The following is a 19,454-nucleotide window of genomic DNA, read 5'->3' as shown; positions in this document are numbered from 1 at the left end:
ATCCCATGAACAGAGGAGCCTGGTGGGCTACAGTTCATGGGGTCACAAAGAGTCAGACATGCCTGAGCGATTATGTGCACACATGCATACATACACAGCACTGGGTCTAGACAGCAAACAGATTACTTTCAAAAGGAAGCTCTTGGCTCTCCAGAATGGGTCCTTAATTCCCCTTTCGAAAGCATCATCCTTATTCTCTGGTGGTAATATGCTCAACTTCACAGTGTGTAATTAAAAATGTCTTAGTAACTGAAAATAATTTATTTTTTCTAAATTTTAAAAGTTAACATATTTTAGTCTGCAAAATTTTTGAGGCCATGGTGGGGGGATTGGGAAAGATGAGAAAACCCCAAGGGGCATTTGGTGCATAACCATGATACAGCCTTCCAGCGGAGAAAGCCAACATAGAAACAAGACTTTTTCAAGAGGAGAGCATTGGCAGGGCAAAGGCGAGAGCGAGCCTGCTCTGTCTGCCCCACTTGTGTGCTCCAAGTAGCATGTGCCTCTCTAGCACGACTGCCTTAAAAACAGGTAGAGTCCAACAGCACTTGAGACATCAAGCTGGGAAGGTGTTTTGGTTTTTTTTTGCTTCGTTTTTACCAAAATGTCCAACATATACTTTCTTTTCCGTCACCTTATGCCAAAGAGTATATTTCAGTAATGCCTCTCTTTATACTATAAGATCAGGTTTTCTTTCCTAAATACTTTCCAATTTTCAATTTCTGCGTTTTTAATGGCATCAGATGTCAGCATCTCATAAATCCTTATTGTCATCCTTCTAAGTGAACTGATTGTATCATCAACCAACAGTGTTGTAACCTGGGGGTCTGGACCAGAAATGAAAGAATTAAGGCTGCAGGGATGGAGTTTCCTGTTTCTGTTTTCTTCCCTAAGCAGCAGCAGTTTGGAGCAGGAACACTGCACACACTGCTCACTCGGGACAGGCAGCTATTTGGCTTAGTGTTTGCCCGGGTGTGGAGAAAAAGGCATATCGCTAGACTTGCTTTCAACAAATTCTCCAATCACCATATCCAAAGTCGTGTGCTATATATTTTTCATTTTATAGACTAAATATATTGTTTGTGACTATCAAAAGCCAGGAACACCCTGTTTTCCCTGAGTTGATTCAAGCTCTGGGTTTGAAATGCCTGCTGATTGCTCTGAACCATTCATTCTACAAATATTTAAGGAGCCTCTCCTAATAGGCTGAACATTGTTTGGGGGTACTACAGAAATAGCAGTGAAAAGATGAAATTCTAGCTTACCTGGAGCTTATTTTCAAATGGTCATAATTCCTACATATTAGTAGGTCCATTTTGTACTTGTTTGTATCAACAGGATTCAAGACTTGGAGGAAATATGGTGGGTCCAGTCTGGAAAATGTCAAGCCTGCAGCCCAGGGCTAGGGAAAACCTTAAGAGAAATTCATTCGCTTACATTCTGACTGCCAGTGGCCCCCCCGGCTTGCACCTTCCCCAAACTACCTCAACGAGGCAGCGGAGATGAGTTCTAGTATACTAGACCTGCTAAAGTAGGAACAGACTACACATGGAGCTCCTTGGATCTCCTTGTACAGCCAAAACAACTCAAGCCCACAGGGATTAAAAACACAAAATTTCCTCCCATACCTGTGAGGATTCAATGAATGTATAGTACTCAGAATTATGCCTGGCAAACATCTTTGTGCTACTATTATTTATCACTATTATATCCTCCTGTTCTATAAATGTAAGTCCTACTGGTATCATTTTTTCATAAATTCCTATTTTAAATACTGACTTTTATTTATGTATTTGGCTGCACCAGGTCTCAGTGGCAGCATGCAGGATCTTCAATCTCCGCTGTTGCACACAGGGTCCTTAGTCGCAGCCTGTGGGTCTCAGCCTGTGACCAAGGATTGAACCCAGATGCCCTGCATTGGGAGCCCAGAGTCTTAGCCACTGGACCACCAGGGAAATACCCTAAAATTTTTATATAATTGCATCTCTATCTAAAAATTGATAATAATGGCATACTGTTGTATTTAGGTACTTTGAAGTGCCTGGAGGTTGGGGGCGGGGGGTGTCTTACTCTGATAATCTCATGTAACTCAAACAGCAACTACTGTCTTGATACCAAGGATTTTCAGTTAAGTGTGTATTGAATTGAATTAGAAATGTGTCTTTAAGTCTATTCAGTGAAGACAAACATCTCTTGTAGTCACTGTTAAGGGTTAAAATGTGTCCCTGCCCCTCACCCACACAGAAAAGAAGCTATATTGAAGTCTTAATTCCTGAATGTGACCTTATTTGGAAATAGGGTCACGGCAGATGCAATTAGTGAAGGTCACGGTGGAGTAGGATGGGCCCTAATCCAATATGCCTGGAGTCCGGCAAGAAGCCCTGTGAAGACAGAGACTGGGCAGGAGGCCGGATGCCGGTCAAGGCAGAGGCTGGACTCAGGAAGCTGTAAGCCAGGAAGGCCAAAGACTGCCGGCAAAGGACCAGAAGCCAGGGGGAGGCAGGGGAGAGGTCTTCCCTCCAGGTTTCGGCACAGCCCTGCGGACCTCCTGGTTCAGATGTCTGGCCTCCAGAACGGTGAGGTCACATGTTTCCCTTGTTTGTGAAACTTCGTTACAGCAGCTCTAGAAAGAAGACTGAAGTCACACCTCTGCCTCCCTGATGCATTCAGATCAGTAACTGGACAGCATGAGCCTCACCACCACAAAACACACTATTTCCTGTGTGACTCAGTATTCACACGAAGCATGTGAGCGTGTGTGCGTGTGTGGGCTCAGTGGCTTGAATAGTGTCTGCCTCTTTGCAAACCTATGGACTGTAGCCCGTCAGACTCCTCTGTCCATGGGATTCTCCAGGCAAGAATACTGGAGTGGGTTGCCATGCCCTCTCCAGGGGATCTTCCCGATCCACAGATAGAACCCGGGTCTCTGGCAGTGCAGGTGGATTCTTTATCCTCTGAGCTAGCAGGGAGGCCACGGGAGACTTGGGGAGAGTTTCGAGGAAGACTTTAGAAGGGAGATTAGCCTAAGAAGTTTCCAGGATTCTCTTGATGCCCTAAGAACTCTATTCAATGTGAAACCATTCCTAGCTTGGATGGAAAGATGCAGCCAATAAATCTGGTACAAAATATACCAGTTAATTCAACAAAACGTCAAACTGTCTGAGAAAGCCCTTAGAAAAGCTTTATTTTCTGAGTCACCAGGGAACTGACCGATAGAAGGAAAGCTCATGAAAATGAGATTTTCTCTAACTTCTGCCTACAGTGAATAAATCAATGGTATTTTCAAGTTCCCTCAATACCAATGAGTTTATCTCATAAGCAGGTAAGTATTTACAGACTCTTAAAAACACAACTCTCCAGTTTTTTTCTTTTTCTTCCCCTTCCGATTTCAGCCTTATTTCTTCATTCCTGTCTCTCTACCATTTCTTTCCTTTTTCCCTCACCCTCCTTCTGCTATTCTTCGCTAAGCTACAGGAGGAAAAATTTGTCTTACAACTGCTATCTCCTACCTCTTAGCTTCTGAAAGCTTTGATGAGTGTGGGGGGTCTTCACTTTATTTTTTTAAGATTTAGTCTCCCTGCCCTGAACTGGATTTAGGGTAATTGTGTATCTACTTGAGGGCTGAATGCAATCTCTAGCCTTTTTCATAAAGTTTATGGCCCTGGTGCCCCTTTAAAAGTCTCCTGTGGCTGACTGATGGGCTCATTTCTGATACTAACTATAAAGGATTGGCCATCCTGAAGATCAGCCACTCCTCCCCGGAGCATCTCAGTGGGGAAGGGCAGCCGCCTTACGGACAAGGCTCGTGTTATGGATGGCGCTTCCAGCCTCGAGCAGGTTCATCCTTCAGCAGTCCAGGCTCTGCCCTGCACCGAGGGACTGCTCCACGGGGCACGTGAGCTCAGCCACGTCCTTTAGCTAACAAGCGTCAGAGGACCGAGACATCATCAGCGGTGGGAGGGATAACGTGACAGCTAACACCCCAATTCCCAACTTGTGTTCATTTTCTCTTGGCGTTGTTAGTCTAAAGAGAGGTCGGCACACTCACAGAGCCTTCATCGTTCAAGAATTCGAGCCTTTTGATTTAATCTAATTTTTCTCAGATTTTACCCGTTAAAAACGTGTTCTCAGTTTTCATGTCAATCTGCCTTTTCTCCTCAAGCTGTCTTTCAAAAATATCTCCATGGAACAAATAGTGGTGATGAGTGAGTCTCCCCTACTTCTACCACTTGTATGTTCTGGGTCAAAATGGCACTTGAATTCCCAGGGAAGCATAAAAATGGGAGAGAAGATGGCTGGAGGTGGGGAGAGAAGGTGGAAAGGAGAGAGTGAGTGAGACAGAGAGACAGGGAGGCAGAGAGAAGGAGGCAGGGAGAGGAGAGGGGAGAGAGAGAGCGCAGACTGGAGGCTGAGGAAGGCAGGAGAGGAGGGATTTTAGGAGGGTTACCATTTAAGTTTTAACTGAAGATTTAATTCCCTGCAGGAAGGGGAGTTAATTTGCCACTTGTCAAATACCAAGATATGAAAGATGCCACCCAAGAGTGGTTGGTGACCACCGGGCAGCCTATCAGGTGTGGTGAGCAGCTGAAGGGAGGAGTCAGAGACCAGTGCGCACACAGGGCGTGGGGGGGATCGCACGTGTGGGGAGAAAGGGTGATGGACCATTCAGATATTCACTGAAGGTTTTACACGGCGGGCATGACACTGAGACTCGGATTATCAGAGCTCAAAGACAAGCTTTGGCTGTGAGATAGCCAACGCGCATAAGGAACCCACACTTTAAGTAATGGAAACACCAGCAGTATAACCAAACCATTACATCCAAACACTAAAAGTGACAAAAGGCACTTACAGATGCTGCCAGCGCCGCTGCACCCACCCCTGTCTGGTTTCCACATCACAAAACAGCAAGAACGGAAAGCAAAGACGAAACAAGTCAGCGTCACCAGTAACATCCATGCTGCTAAATGCACGGAGTATCTTTCAGACCTTTTTGTAAGCAAATACCACCTGACCCAATGGACCGTTTCCTCCATCTCGGAACATTCTCTTCTTGGGTTTTACCGCATACCGCATTCTGTGGTTTTCCAACTACTTCTCTGTTTCTTTCACTGTTTTGCAAGGTCATCTCGTCTTGGCAACGGTAAAGTGTGGTGATTCCTCCAAGGTTTGGTCCTGTGCTTACTCTTCTTGGGACTCTCTGAGGCAGCTCTGTCTTCAGTGACCGTCCGCGTACCGAGAACTCTCCAATGAGCCTCCAGGCAGACTTCTCCCTCCGCACCCACCGTGGGATGCTCTCCCAGGTGCTGAGGGTTAGCTGCACCCTTTTCTGGGCACTTCCTGAGTAAACCTGTGCTTTCCTGTATCTGCCAGTTAGAACCTGTGTGATATTCAGCTGTGTGTCTTCAGTGTTTGGCAAAGTGTTTGGCACGTGGTCACGGCTCGTGGTTTGTTCAGCTGTGGACTGGAATTCGGGGCAGGGCTTGGGGGCAGAAGGCACGGCATCACTGCACATACTGGGGGTGCGGCTGGGTGACTCTGCCTTGGCAGATGAGCCAAGATAGTTGACTACGAGAACAACTTTTCAGATGATAACGCCTTCATGATTGTAATTATGTAACCTTATGTAAGAAGACAGAAAGTATACATGGGATTTAACATGGGAGGTTTCTATTTTTTCTGTTACTTTTGTATTATCAGAGTTCTCTACAATGCATATAAACAATTTTATAATTTTTTTACATTAAATTTTTTCTGAGGTCTGCTCTATGTATTGATAGGCTGAAAGAGAAAAGCCTGTGTGTGTTAGACATACACACAAACAGCTAGGTAGTGAAATGAAAAAGAGGAATGTGAATTCCTACCAGAAATTCTAGGAGTTGGAATCCCAGGAGTTAAAACTCTTTTTCGTTCAGTAAAAGTATTACCCAAACTCTTCACTAAGTAGCCCAAATTGCCTTTGTTGCTAAGTGGCTTTTAGGGAGAAAAAGGGCAAAGAGAAATTATTTACTCAAATGGCCTGTCACTCCTGATTTTCAAGAATTAAACACAAACAAGTATTTTTAGATAATAAATTTGATAGTAACATATGCTCTCTGGAATTATAACTCAGACTACAGTCTTTACTGATGAGATCTAGACACTGACATCCTAGTCAAGCCATCCAAGCCATCAAAATAAGCAGCTCCTTATGAAAATGAAAATTGAATATTACGTTGGAGAAATTGAAAGCATGTTTTATCAAAGGCAATTTGTCTGTTATCTGACAGCCTTGGAAAACAATGGGGAAATTACGTCTCTCACATTAAAATGAAAAGGCAGCAGCTTCTTTCAATATTACAGTAATAAAGGATCCTTGGGTCATTTAAAAAAAAAAACAACTGTTTATTCTATATGCTGGCACCATCTGATTTCTTTCTTGTGTTCTCCTGGAAGGTGGGGGGTGGGAAGAGCCTATTTCTGAACTAGTTAATGGATCATAGAAGAAAGGAGTGCCAATTTCTTCCTTTTAAAAAATTATTCCTTTATTGGTAAAAAAAAAAAAAAAAGAGTGATTCTTTTTTTTTTTATCAGGGTAGATTTTATTCATTTATTTTCAACTTTTAATTTTGCACTGAAATATAGCTGATCAATAATGTTGTGATAGTTCCTGGTGAACAATAAAGGGACTCAGTCATACGTATACACGTATCCCTCCTCCCCCAAATACCCCTCCCATCCAAACTGCCACATAAGAGCTCCCTGTGCTAGACAGTAGGTCCTCATCGGTCATTCATTTCAAATACAGCAGAGCCAGTGGTTCTTGATGCCTCCCCGCCCTAAGTGTTTGTTCCCTGTGAGCTGCATTCCTGCAGGGAGCCCACATCTTAGGGTCTCAGTGAGTGTGTGTGTGTCAGTTGCTCAGTCGTGTCCAACTCTTTGCAACCTCGAGGACTGTAGCCCGCCAGGCTCCTCTGTCCATGGGATTCTCCAGGCTAGAATACTGGAGTGAGTTTCCATTTCCTCCTCCAGGGAATCTTCCAGACCCAAGGATCAAACCCACGTCTCTTACATTTTCTGCACTGGCAGGTGGGTTCTTTACCACTAGCGCCACCTGGGAAGCCCAAACTGAGGCTCCTCCAACTCAGAGATGGTACCAAGTAGTACCTAACTACACATTTATTTGAGGAACTTTTAGTCTCTGCCCACTGTTCCAAGGACAGCAGCCTTGAACTCCGGTCATGGTTCGGGTGGAACAATCACACTCATGTCTATATCTTGGTTATGCTTTAAGTGATCAGGAGTATAACAGAAACTTTTAACCCAATATGTGGCTCATGTAGTAGAAATATTCTATAATGCTTGAGTCAGTTGAATACTACTGACTACTACTTATAGCCAAGGCTGCTTGCATACTGCGAAGATTTGCTTATTTTATTGCAGCAGGTTAACATCATTTTCTGAATATTAAAATACATTCAGTTTTCTTTTCAAATGAACCATCTAGAGGAAAAGCATAGTTATTAACCCAATAACTAGTTCTTTATCGTCAATATTTCAGAGAGCTCAAATTTCGCTAAAGCACTCTATGATGTATGACAACCCACTTCAGTATTTTTGCCTGGAAAACCCTGTGTATAGAGGAGCCTGCTGGGCTACAAGTTCATGGGGTTGCAAAGAGTTGGACACAACTGAGCAACTGAGCAAATGAACAGAGATGAAATTGATGTAAATTGAGTGAATCTTAGATTCCCTGCAAGGGTTTTAGTAACTAAAATAATTCTATAAAGACTTCAAAATAATATAAGCATGACTCTGGAAACTGGAGGAAAAAAAGTAACTCTAAAATGGTGCCTAAAATCAAGTGTTCAGTTCAGTTCAGTCACTCAGTCGTGTTCGACTCTTTGTGACCCCATGGACTGCAGCACGCCAGGCCTCCCTGTCCATCACCAACTCCTGGAGTTTATTCAAACTCATGTCCATTGAGTCGGTGATGCCATCCAACCATCTCATCCTCTGTTACCCCCTTCTCCTCCCGCCTTCAGTCTTTCCTGATATCAGGGTCTTTTCAAATGAGTCCAACTCTTCGCATCAGATGGCCAAAGTACTGGAGTTTCAGCTTCAGCATCACTCCTTCCACTGAATATTCAGGACTGTGTACCTAACCAATTTATGCTTTTCTTACATTCTTCAACTAAATTAACCTTATTGATTGTGACACTTGACCACTACCTTTAACTCAGAGCTTCAGTGGATGAAACATTTGACTTCTTAGTTCTGGGAAGGCTGATCCACGTGAAATGGTTTTGCGATTCAATTTGTGGACCTTCCTTGGGGAAGAAAGATGCAGAGCTCTGACACTCTCTAGCTATGTGGTCTCAGAAACTCAGCTTCCTGAAATACAATTTGGGAAAACAATGCTTTCTTCCAGTACAAGAAATCCTAATATTTAACGGTGTTAGTTCCCTTCTTAAAGGAAAGCCCCCGTTTTAGGTGCGCACTAGGTAAAGTTACCTTCTTTGATACATGCTACATTTTCCACCCTCTTGGAACAACCAGCTCCATGAGTCACAAATATACTGTAAGAACATTTCAGTGAACACTAAAAGCAGGACCCCTTTTTTCGGATAGCCTGCAACTGTATGTGGGGAAAAAAAAAAACTAAAAATAATGCCATTTTTGATTGCTGATGTCATAGACATTGGCAAGAATATTGAAGCTGTACATCAAAAAGATATTTTGGGGATAAGTCAGTGTAAGAATAAAATAGAGCTGTGGAGCTCTCGTGAAATTGAGAGATCTCTTTTGTATCAAAGTATATTTATGAGATAATATTTCAACAGAAATGGAGAAAAAATGGAAATCCATTGCCATTATATTACTATTGTGTTGAAATGGCAATCTTATAATGAAATCTAAAATTCCAGCTCTCATATCCTAAAGTGGATGCCTGCTTGCTTTAATCTTGGTTATCGTTATATTGCTAAAGCAATCATTGAAATTAGCTTTGGCAGTTACAAAAAGGCAAGATAGGTCTCCTCTTCCCTACTCCCTTTTCACAATTCCCACCCTCTAGCTCAAGGGTGCCCTTGACAACAAAAGTTCAAGAACACCCAACTGCAACTGAACACTTGCTCATCACATTTTTCGCTAACTGGGTCTTGTAAGCCACAGAGGCGTCACTCACTGTGGTCCCACTCACCCGAAGCACACTCTCGAGGCCTCTTAGTTGGGTCTTGTAAGCCACAGAGGCGTCACTCACTGTGGTCTCGCTCACCCGGAGCATGCTCTCGAGGCCTCTTAGTTGTGTGGATTGAAAAGAGTGGCCACTGCTTCTCTTATCTGGAAACCCTGTGCAAGGCTCCAACCTCGCAAGGGTCTTTGATTCTTTACTTGTAGAACTGTGTCTTCAACTAGGGGAGCTACAGATAGCTTTTAGCTCCAATATTTTACAACTATTATTGTCATTAAGTTTTTTCTTAAAATTTTGTTATATTCAGATTCCACGAGCATGAATTTTGCCTTGTTGGCAAGCAACTTGCTTTCTTTATGCATTATTTTTATTTAAGTCAGCACACTTTTTTGTGTGTTTGTTTTTTACCTGAATGTGCTTACGATGGGCAAGTTGGAATACTCCTATAAGCAATACATCGGCTTCACTTATCTTAAATAGAAGTGTAAACTCCAAAAATAAAAAGGATGGCAACCCCCTCCTCCCCTCCGCCACCAAACGCAGTGTAACTGAGTCCTGGTCAGATGCTATGGCCTAAGGACAGCTCTGAGTCTCAGGACTAATGTCTTTGCTAAAAAGAGTGACAGAAGATGGAATGCCATCACACAGCCATTCTTCCCAAGAGAATCAGACGTTTTGGAGGAGATGCGAAAGAAGAATACAATGATCTCCTCACCGTGGGATTTACGATGAGTCAGGTCATTGGCGGTACCACCACTGCTGTGGACCCCATTGCTGGGAAAACGTCTCTGATTATTAAAAGGCTGTGCTACATTTCAGACTCAGCTGCCCAAATAGGTTGGGAAAACTCTTCAATTGTCAAACTATCTTGACTATACTCACATACTTATTCTCAAAAATGAACATTGTATCAACATGAATGACATAACTAATTTTTCCCTAAATTGTATGCCACACTTATTATTAGGAACACTTAATCAGTACAAAATCCTCTCTTCTCCAGAATATAAACTGCAACAATAAATTAACAGAATTATTCCAGTTTACTTCTAAATTTGAAAAAAATGAACTACTTCTGAGTTAAGAAAAAGCAACAACAATACTAAACAGAAGAAAAGTTATATTCAATCTTAAAGTATTCAACTGAATGAAACAACACCAGCAGAGAAAAAAACAAATTTATCAAGTCATAAAAAATACATTAATTCAAAATGAATTAGAAAAAGCAATATAGTTATTTGGAACTGCTATAGAAATTCTGTCTTAAAATAACCAATTGAACTTACCCAATAGGTTCACTTGAAGATAAATTAAAATATGATTATAATATGAGAAATTTATAGTTAAGTAGCATTACATTAATTTCTTATTTTTCCTAGTACACTCTAATATGTTTTTCTTTCCTATTCTTTGTACATACTTATCTTCCCAATAAAAAATAATGAATAATGAAGGAAATGATGGGCAAATGAAATTTTATTTTCACTATAATTAGATTTCCCCTCTAAAAAATCTTCCATCTCCTTAAATCACTATGAATTAAACTATAGTGTTTCCTTTATTGCAAAATTCCATGCGAAGCATGTTAATCCTTCCTCAGGAAATCTCAGGATCATTCTGGTATAGCCGTGTTTACCCAAACTTTGCCAACAGTCTGAGAACATGGTTTCTAAAGGGATCTACATGGTACAAGTCTTGGATGGGCTGAGACACCAGTAAATTTGGGCAATTTTTCCTTGCCCAAGTGCTTCACCTACATGAGTACAAAAATCCTGCATTAATCCCCTCCCTGGGGGGAAGAGAACTTTCTCATGTACTAACCACTGAGTTACATAAATTCATTTAGTTTTCAAAATAACCCTACAATCTCGGCATTAGTAAACTTGCTTTACTCAAGAGGTCAAACAGCCCACCTGCCTCATCCGAGATCACATCTAATGGTGGACACTCAGACTAGTTCCCTTCTCTCTACACGCAGGATATTCATCACGCTTCCTTCTCAACCATCACAGTTTTCTAAAATAACTTTTTTCTTTCTGTAGTGTAGGAGTTACAAAACTATAACCTGTAGCACAAACGTTTCCTGCTTCTTGTCTTTATAAATGAAGTTCTATTGGAACAAAGTCACACGCATGTGTTCACGTAATGTCTGTGCCTGCTTTTTCAGCAGAACAGCGAAGCTGGGCAGTTGCGACAGAGGCTTGGGTCTAAAATGCTGAGCATGTGAGCTTTTCCGAAAAAGGTTTGCCAGCCTCTGCTCTACTGCATCTCCATGTTAGCTGAGAGAAAATAAGACTATCTAGACAAGATATATGTAAACGAACAGTTTTTAGAATAATTTTTATACATAGTATGACACTGTTTTTTGAACAAATGTTAACATTTGCTTCTATGTATATATATAAAAATACTTGCGAAGTTCATATGCCAAATGGTGGTTATATTTGAGGCATCAGATTATTATAAGGAAACTTTCATGATGCTTTAAATATCTAAATTACTTCAATACTTAATAATTTAATATTTGCTTAGTTGAATTTATTTCTTCTTTCTTTACTTACCAGGTGTTGGTCCTCAGACAAGTCTCTTCATCTCTGCTGGACTCTATTTTATCTGTAAAATGAGGAGCTGGGTTAGACAATCTTTCCAATTCTTTTTAATTCTAACACCCCACCATTGTATGTAACACAGCCACTCAATTTCTTAGTATCATTTACTTTCGGTAACTACCAACCAGGGAAAGATGTCTACAGGGAGCCTACAAATTAAAATTTTTCCACTTGTCATTTTTATTAGGAATAATCTTCATAGATAACTCACTTTTCTATTGGTTCACTAGAATCTCTTACAGGAGAATAATCAGAGGAATTCTAGGATATCATCATATTTCTATCAGTTCAGTTCAGTTCAGTTCAGTCGCTCAGTCGTGTCCGACTCTTTGTGACCCCATGAATCGCAGCACGCCAGGCCTCCCTGTCCATCACCAACTCCCGGAGTTCACTCAGACTCACGTCCATCGAGTCAGTGATGCCATCCAGCCATCTCATCCTCTGTCGTCCCCTTCTCCTCCTGCCCCCAATCCCTCCCAGCATCAGAGACTTTTCCAATGAGTCAACTCTTCGCATGAGGTAGCCAAAGTACTGGAGTTTCAGCTTCAGCATCATTCCCTCCAAAGAAATCCCAGGGCTGAACTCCTTCAGAATGGACTGGTTGGATCTCCTTGCAGTCCAAGGGACTCTCAAGAGTCTTCTCCAACACCACAGTTCAAAAGCATCAACTCTTTGACGCTCAGCCTTCTTCACAGTCCAACTCTCACATCCATACATGACCACTGGAAAAACCATAGCCTTGACTAGATGGACCTTTGTTGGCAAAGTAATGTCTCTGCTTTAGAATATGCTATCTAGGTTGGTCATAACTTTCCTTCCAAGGAGTAAGCGTCTTTTAATTTCATGGCTGCAATCACCATCTGCAGTGATTTTGGAGCCCCCAAAAATAAAGTCTGACACTGTTTCCACTGTTTCCCCATCTATTTCCCATGAAGTGATGGGACCAGATGCCATGATCTTCGTTTTCTGAATGTTGAGCTTTAAGCCAACTTTTTCACTCTCCACTTTCACTTTCATCAAGAGGCTTTTGAGTTCCTCTTCACTTTCTGCCATAAGGGTGGTGTCATCTGCGTATCTGAGGTTATTGATATTTCTCCCAGCAATCTTGATTCCAGCTTGTGCTTCTTCCAGCCCAGCGTTTCTCATGATGTACTCTGCATATAAGTTAAATAAGCAGGGTGACAATATACAGCCTTGACAAACTCCTTTTCCTATTTGGAACCAGTCTGTTGTTCCATGTCCAGTTCTAACTGTTGCTTCCTGACCTGCATACAAATTTCTCAAGAGGCAGGTCAGGTGGTCTGGTATTCCCATCTCTTTCAGAATTTTCCAGTTTATTGTGATCCACACAGTCAAAGGCTTTGGCATAGTCAATAAAGCAGAAATAGATGTTTTTCTGGAACTTTCTTGCTTTTTTGATGATCCAGCGGATGTTGGCAATTTGATCTCTGGTTCCTCTGCCTTTTCTAAAACCAGCTTGAACATCAGGAAGTCCACGGTTCACATATTGCTGAAGCCTGGCTTGGAGAATTTTGAGCATTACTTTACTAGCATGTGAGATGAGTGCAACTGTGCGATAGTTTGAGCATTCTTTGGCATTGCCTTTCTTTAGGATTGGAATGAAAACTGACCTTTTCTAGTCCTGTGGCCGCTGCTGAGTTTTCCAAATTTGCTGGCATATTGAGTGCAGCACTTTCACAGCATCAGCTTTCAGGATTTGAAATAGCTCAACTGGAATTCCATCACCTCCACTAGCTTTCATAGTGATGCTTTCTAAGGCCCACTTGACTTCACATTCCAGGATGTCTGGCTCTAGGTGAGTGATCACACCATCGTGATTATCTGGGTCATGAAGATCTTTTTTGTTTAGTTCTTCTGTGTATTCTTGCCACCTCTTCTTAATATCTTCTGCTTGTGTTAGGTCCATACCATTTCTGTCCTTTATTGTGCCCATTTTTGCATGAAATGTTCCCTTGGTATCTCTAATTTTCTTGAAGAGATCTCTAGTCTTTCCCATTCTGTTGTTTTCCTCTATTTCTTTGCATTGATTGCTGAGGAAGGCTTTCTTATCTCTTCTTGCTATTCTTTGGAACTCTGCAAATTAATTTTTCATTAGAGACTTTAGCCAACTGTGAATCTGTGGAACAAATGCTCTCTAACCCAATTTCAAGTTTGTTTTCTCTAAATGGGATCTTTTTTGGTTCCCACTCCATGACTCATGTTTGCGTTTATAATTTCTTGACTTGCTTTTGTAAGAACATGATATGAACTTTGTCCTCAGGATGCTCATATCCTGGAAGTTCCCATTTCCTCTAAATTTGATTTTGTTTTTAGTTTTATTTTGAAAACCACATTACAAATCTGAAAACATTATTAAATATATATTCCAATTTTACATCAAATATAAAGTACCGACACATTCTCATAGTCATTTTGTGACCGTTGAAATGGTGAAAGTTAAAATCAAAGCAAGCACCCAGTAGAAGTGACCTATGGAGACGGTGGACAAGTTCCCGCTCGATGGAGGCAGACGTCAGTATGGTCTTCTGGGGGATAGTTTCAGTCATTTATCTAAAACTTCAGGAGTTTAACCAGAAATTTCACTTTTAGGGGTGTACTGTAAGCAAATAATGAACAATGAGGAAAAGACAGGCATCCCACTTTTTATAAATTTATAAAAAACTAGAAAACAAATGTAAGTAAGCAGTGACTTGTTTAAACAATGTAATTAAGTACTATGCACCTATTAAAGTTATAACGCAAAAACAATGTAAAAGATCATGGGGAAATGTTTGCTCTAAAAAGTAGAAAATAGTTGTAAAATAATGCATGTAGTAGGATTCTATTTCTTATAAAAATGCATAAATGTAAAGATTTGTATGTATATCAGAAAGCAACTGGGAGGCTTCCAGTCAAAGTGTCAATGCTGGCTACCACTTGGTGAAAGAATTATAGTACATTTTTGGAGCTTTCATTAAATTTTCAATTTTTCTGCATTGACTACATATTATTTTATCACAAGAATTATTTAGGAGCAGCAAATTATAGTTACAAAAATAACTTTAAAGTCTCTAGATCATGCCTACCCATATGATCAGGCTTTTATGGAATCAATCATGTCAGTGATGCAGGAAGCATATCATTTTAACTGAATCTAAGTAAACAGTTTTTATCTAGTGTACAATCAAGTGCTGATTTTTAAAACTTGTATTGAGGAAAATTAAAATGAGCAATAAAGAAATAAGATAATCAGATCATATATCCCTTCATGCCCCTCTCATTCTCTTTCTTAGGAGAAGTAGGTCTTTAATTTCCAAGCTCTTTTTAAAATAAGCTGTAATAAGAGTACTTACTTGCTTTTTATACTTGGTTTTGATGTGCCTACCCATTCAATCACAAGCTCTGTGAGATCAGGTGTCATATCTTTTTGCTTCATTTACCACAGATCTCATTAAAGAGTTCAATGAGACTAGGTAAAAGAGCAAAACTACTAAAGCTTTGTAACAAAAACACAAGCTATCAGATTGGGTAGTTGATTCCTGTAACCTATACTGACCCAAGGCTAGCAAAATGTTCCGTGAGCTTAACCTCTTGGAACTTACAGAACCCAATCACATCAAATAGAGTGTGCTGTATCAACCTCCAGTATTTATGGAAGCCAAGGCCATCAATCTTGATGATCTAGGGCAAGTTAATTTTCTCTACCTGCGCTGCCCAGTATTTAATTTTATGCCTTTAAAAGATTACATCTGATAAATCATCCATAATCAAAACTTTGAACTCCAAATATAATTAACCAGATGACACTCCAGTACCCTTTAGGTGAAGTTAAAGTGCAGGAAATTTACACTGTGAATGTTGCAACCTGATATGAGTGGAAGTGCAAGATTAGACACTGGTCAGCCACATCCAGAGAGGAGGGTCTAATTCAGGAAACGTGTGTGTGTGTACATGTATGTATGTGTGTGTGTGTGAAAGTCACTCAGTCATGTCCAACTCTTTGCGACCCCATGGACTATAAAGTCCCTGGAATCCTCCAGGCCAGAATACCGGAGTGGGTAGCCTTTCCCTTCTCCAGGGGATCTTCCCAACCCAGGGATTGAACCCAGGTCTCCTGCATTGCAGGCAGATTCTTTACCAGCTGAGCCACAAGGGAAACGTGTGTGTGTGCACGCATGTGCGCACATACACACAATGCAGAACTCTGTCTTTACATCACCCATAAAGACAGGCTTCTAAAGCCAATTAATAATATAAACTACATGTTTTTCCAACAACTCTATATGAATCATTTTTATCTAAGCAATAATTCAAATTCATTGATTTTCTAAAGGACTTTATCAAACTCTGAATATATTGTTGTTATTAAAAATATTCTATTTCTTTAAAAATAATTGATAGTTGAGCTCTCTTCATCATTTGGACTCATCTTCATCCAGTAAGTCAGAATGAATAAAAGTTGATCATCTTCTTAAAATATAAAAGTAACCACAAATGCAATTTAAAAGCCAAGAAACTGAAACAAAAGAAATTCTTCTCATTTTCTTCTTTGAAGCTGCTCTCAATACCATAGGATACTTGAATGAGGAAGCGTTTCTTTTGCCAAGTCTTCAAAGCAAAAATTAAAATGGAAAGTTACTCGACTATCTGGTAAATTTCAGTCAATGAGGAAAGCCAACTTAGGTTAATTGAGGCTTGATTTTAAGTACCAATTTTTGCTTATGGGTTTTCTAAGAGGTTAGGGATTTAAAATTCAGTCTCTAGAGGAGGCATTTCTGTTTTAGAGGTGGGGAAAGTAACTAGGATATCAAAACCCGACTCCCATTCACAAATGTAATTTGAAAAATTTTGGAGATAACTCGGAGTCCCCTAACAATGGAGTATCTTACTTTAAGTCATTATCGGTACACAGGAGTGCTTATTGTGAAAGATCCCTTAAATACCTATTCCCCACTGGTTTATAACTGCCAGTGGGGCTGGTTTGCATGTTGAATGCAACAAGCATGGAAGTTTCTGGCAGAAAGTCTTATAAAGCTTAAATGTAGCAGTGGGACCATTCCGACTCAGCCCATAAGCTGCAAGGTTAGAAGCTAACATTTCAATGATCCGCCTGATCATCGATGGTGAATCACTGTGGAAACTGCAGAGATGTCCTGGTGCTGGGGCTAAACGCTGGGGAGTGCCGCCATGAAATAGTGCTTTGTGGAGATGTGACAATGAAGTCTCATATACTTGCTGCACATTCAGTCCATTTATATGGGATTTAGCAGGCGACTGCTCATTGAGGAGATGCTCCCCTTAGGGTTCTGAGAGTGGGGCAAAAGAAGAATTGCACTGACACAGTATTTTATTTTATATTTAAAAACAGTGTATTTTTTTTAGTCACTAAAGAATTCTATCCTGCCAAAATGCTCATGGCAAAGCCTTGAGCCAAGAGAAGGGATGAATTTATGTTCCCTGAGATGCACACAAGTATTTAAAAAGTCATCAGGTGGTAGACAGATACTAAAAATTTCATTACAATATAACCTGTTACTACAAATAGCATTATTTCTCTCTTTTTTATGGCTGAATAAGCAACACGGATGGATCTACAGACTGTCATAGTGATGTAAGTTTGACAGAGAAGGACAGACATCATATGGTATCACTTATATGTGGAATCGAAAAAAAAATCTGTACAAATGAACTTATTTACAAAACAGAAATAGAATCACAGATGTATAAAGCAATATTATTGGTACTGGGGGAAAAGAGGAGAGGGATAAATTTGGAGATTTGGACTAACATATACACCCTACTATATATATATAATCGGTAACTAATAAGGACCTACTGTATAGCACAGAGAACTCTCCTCAATACTCTGTAATGGCTTGTATAGGAAAAGAATTTTAAAAGTAGGGGATACATGTGTATGTATAACTGATTCACTTTGCTGTACACCCAAAACTAATATAACATTGTAAGTCAACTGTGCTCCAATAAAAATCAGAAAAAAACAAAAAAAACAAATAACTTGCTACTAAGAGCATCTATTGTTCTGAGAGTCTCAACTCTTAATTTTAAAGTTGTTTATTATTTTGACTGAAGGATAATTGCTTTAAAGAATTGCGTTGGTTTCTACCATCCATCAACATGAATTAGCCATAGGTACACATCTGTCCCCTCATGAAACTCCCTGCCACCTTCCTCCCCATCCCACCCCTCTAGGCTGTTACAGAGACCCGTTTGAGTTCCCTGAGTCAAACAGCAATTCCCAGAACCCCAACTTTTAGAGAGGGGGTAAAAGTCTTGTGGGTTCAACATCATTCTCCCTTTATCCCTGCTTTCTCGTAATATATTTTGGAAAGTTTTCTATCAATGTGCATATTTGTGCACATATTAAGGTCCTTTGTTTTAGACATTCAGTACTGCAAACTGATGAGCTACGAGTCAGACTGTTTCCACAGATACGTGTGTGTATATATACACATACAACTTTTTATTTTGTATTGGTTGGTTTACTTGCTAAGTAGTATCTGACTCTTGTGATCCCATGGACTGTAGCCCGCCAGGCTCCTCTGTCCATGGGATTTTCCAGGCAACAATACAGGAGTGGGTTGCCATTTCCATCTCCAGGGGATCTTCCCAACCCAGGAATCGAACCCAGGTCTCCTGCATTGCAGGCAGAATCCATACCGACAGAGCCATGAGGGAAGCCCCGATGGGGTACAGCCAATTAACAACACTGTGTTAGCTTCAGGTGGACATCAAAGGGATTGAGCCATACATATACATGCATCCATTCTCTGCCAAACACCCCTTCCATCCAGGGTACACATCACTATATTTAAAATGGACAACCTGCAAGGGCCTGCCATACAACACAGGGAACTCTGCTCAATGTTATGTACACAGGTATGTTTTTGAGCCACTTCTCTTTAAGGCTGAATTTCAGTGCTTTTAGATGGGTCTATCTCTTTGGCTTTTGAGAGACGTCCCCCACCCCCCCGCCGCCCCCACCGCCCCGCCCCACTGCCTACACCAGCTTGTGGAAGCCTTGTCCCTCTGACATTGTCTTCCCCATCTCCCAAGGTTTGTTTTCCTTACTCAGGAACGTGCCTAGCTTGTGTCAGTCTTCTGCCACCAGCCTGTTGCCAGCAGGAAATTAATCTCTTGGCCCCTTTGAAACGTCTTTCTGCACTTTGGGCTCTGAATCAAGAAAACTGCCACCAGCTGGGCCTGTTTCCCAGGATGGTGATGGTGAATTATTTACTGTCATCTTGGACTGATGCTATTAAACCTTCTTCCCACAGCACTGGGAATACTGGACATTGCACTGTCCACAACGCTCACGAGGTCCCTTTCCTAGTTTTGCACACACCAGCTCCCCAGGTGTGTTTATTCCAAACAGTTGGCACCTGCGACTCTCAGTGGGCGGATCATCAGATCCAGGAGCAATGAGCATGCTGCAATGATGCTGAGGTGAGTCCTGTGTTAGTCCCACAACTTCCCAGCAGGCTAGGGCCCAGGTGACTCCCCCGTGCATCTGTCTTGATCCCACCCCTCTGTCAGTCTCCTCTTTCCAGTCCCACCTCTCCACATCTCTTCCTCTGACTTTCCCCTAATCCTCACCGTAAGCTCTGCTTCCAGGAAATTGACTTAAGAACTCAATTCCCAAATGGGAAATG

At 41.1% G+C, this 19,454-nt stretch overlaps 1 long non-coding RNA gene across 2 annotated transcripts in view; it reads right to left on the bottom strand.

Moving 5' to 3' along the window:
* Positions 1–19,454, bottom strand: part of LOC123328110 — a 91,771-nt gene that overhangs the window by 38,275 nt on the left and 34,042 nt on the right. The window contains exons 3-4 of one of the 2 annotated variants that reach the window (XR_006639727.1): positions 11,734–11,785; positions 2,008–2,623 (exon numbers count right to left, since the gene is read on the bottom strand). This is a non-coding gene — a long non-coding RNA (uncharacterized LOC123328110). Of the gene's footprint in view, positions 1–2,007; positions 2,624–11,733; positions 11,786–19,454 lie in introns of those variants that run through there. The other variant, XR_006639729.1, reaches the window with a different exon arrangement.

The sequence above is a fragment of the Bubalus bubalis genome, chromosome 1 (assembly GCF_019923935.1).
Source record: "Bubalus bubalis isolate 160015118507 breed Murrah chromosome 1, NDDB_SH_1, whole genome shotgun sequence".
NCBI classification, from domain to species: Eukaryota; Metazoa; Chordata; class Mammalia; order Artiodactyla; family Bovidae; genus Bubalus; species Bubalus bubalis.
This window is presented reverse-complemented; position numbering and strand designations above follow the sequence as displayed.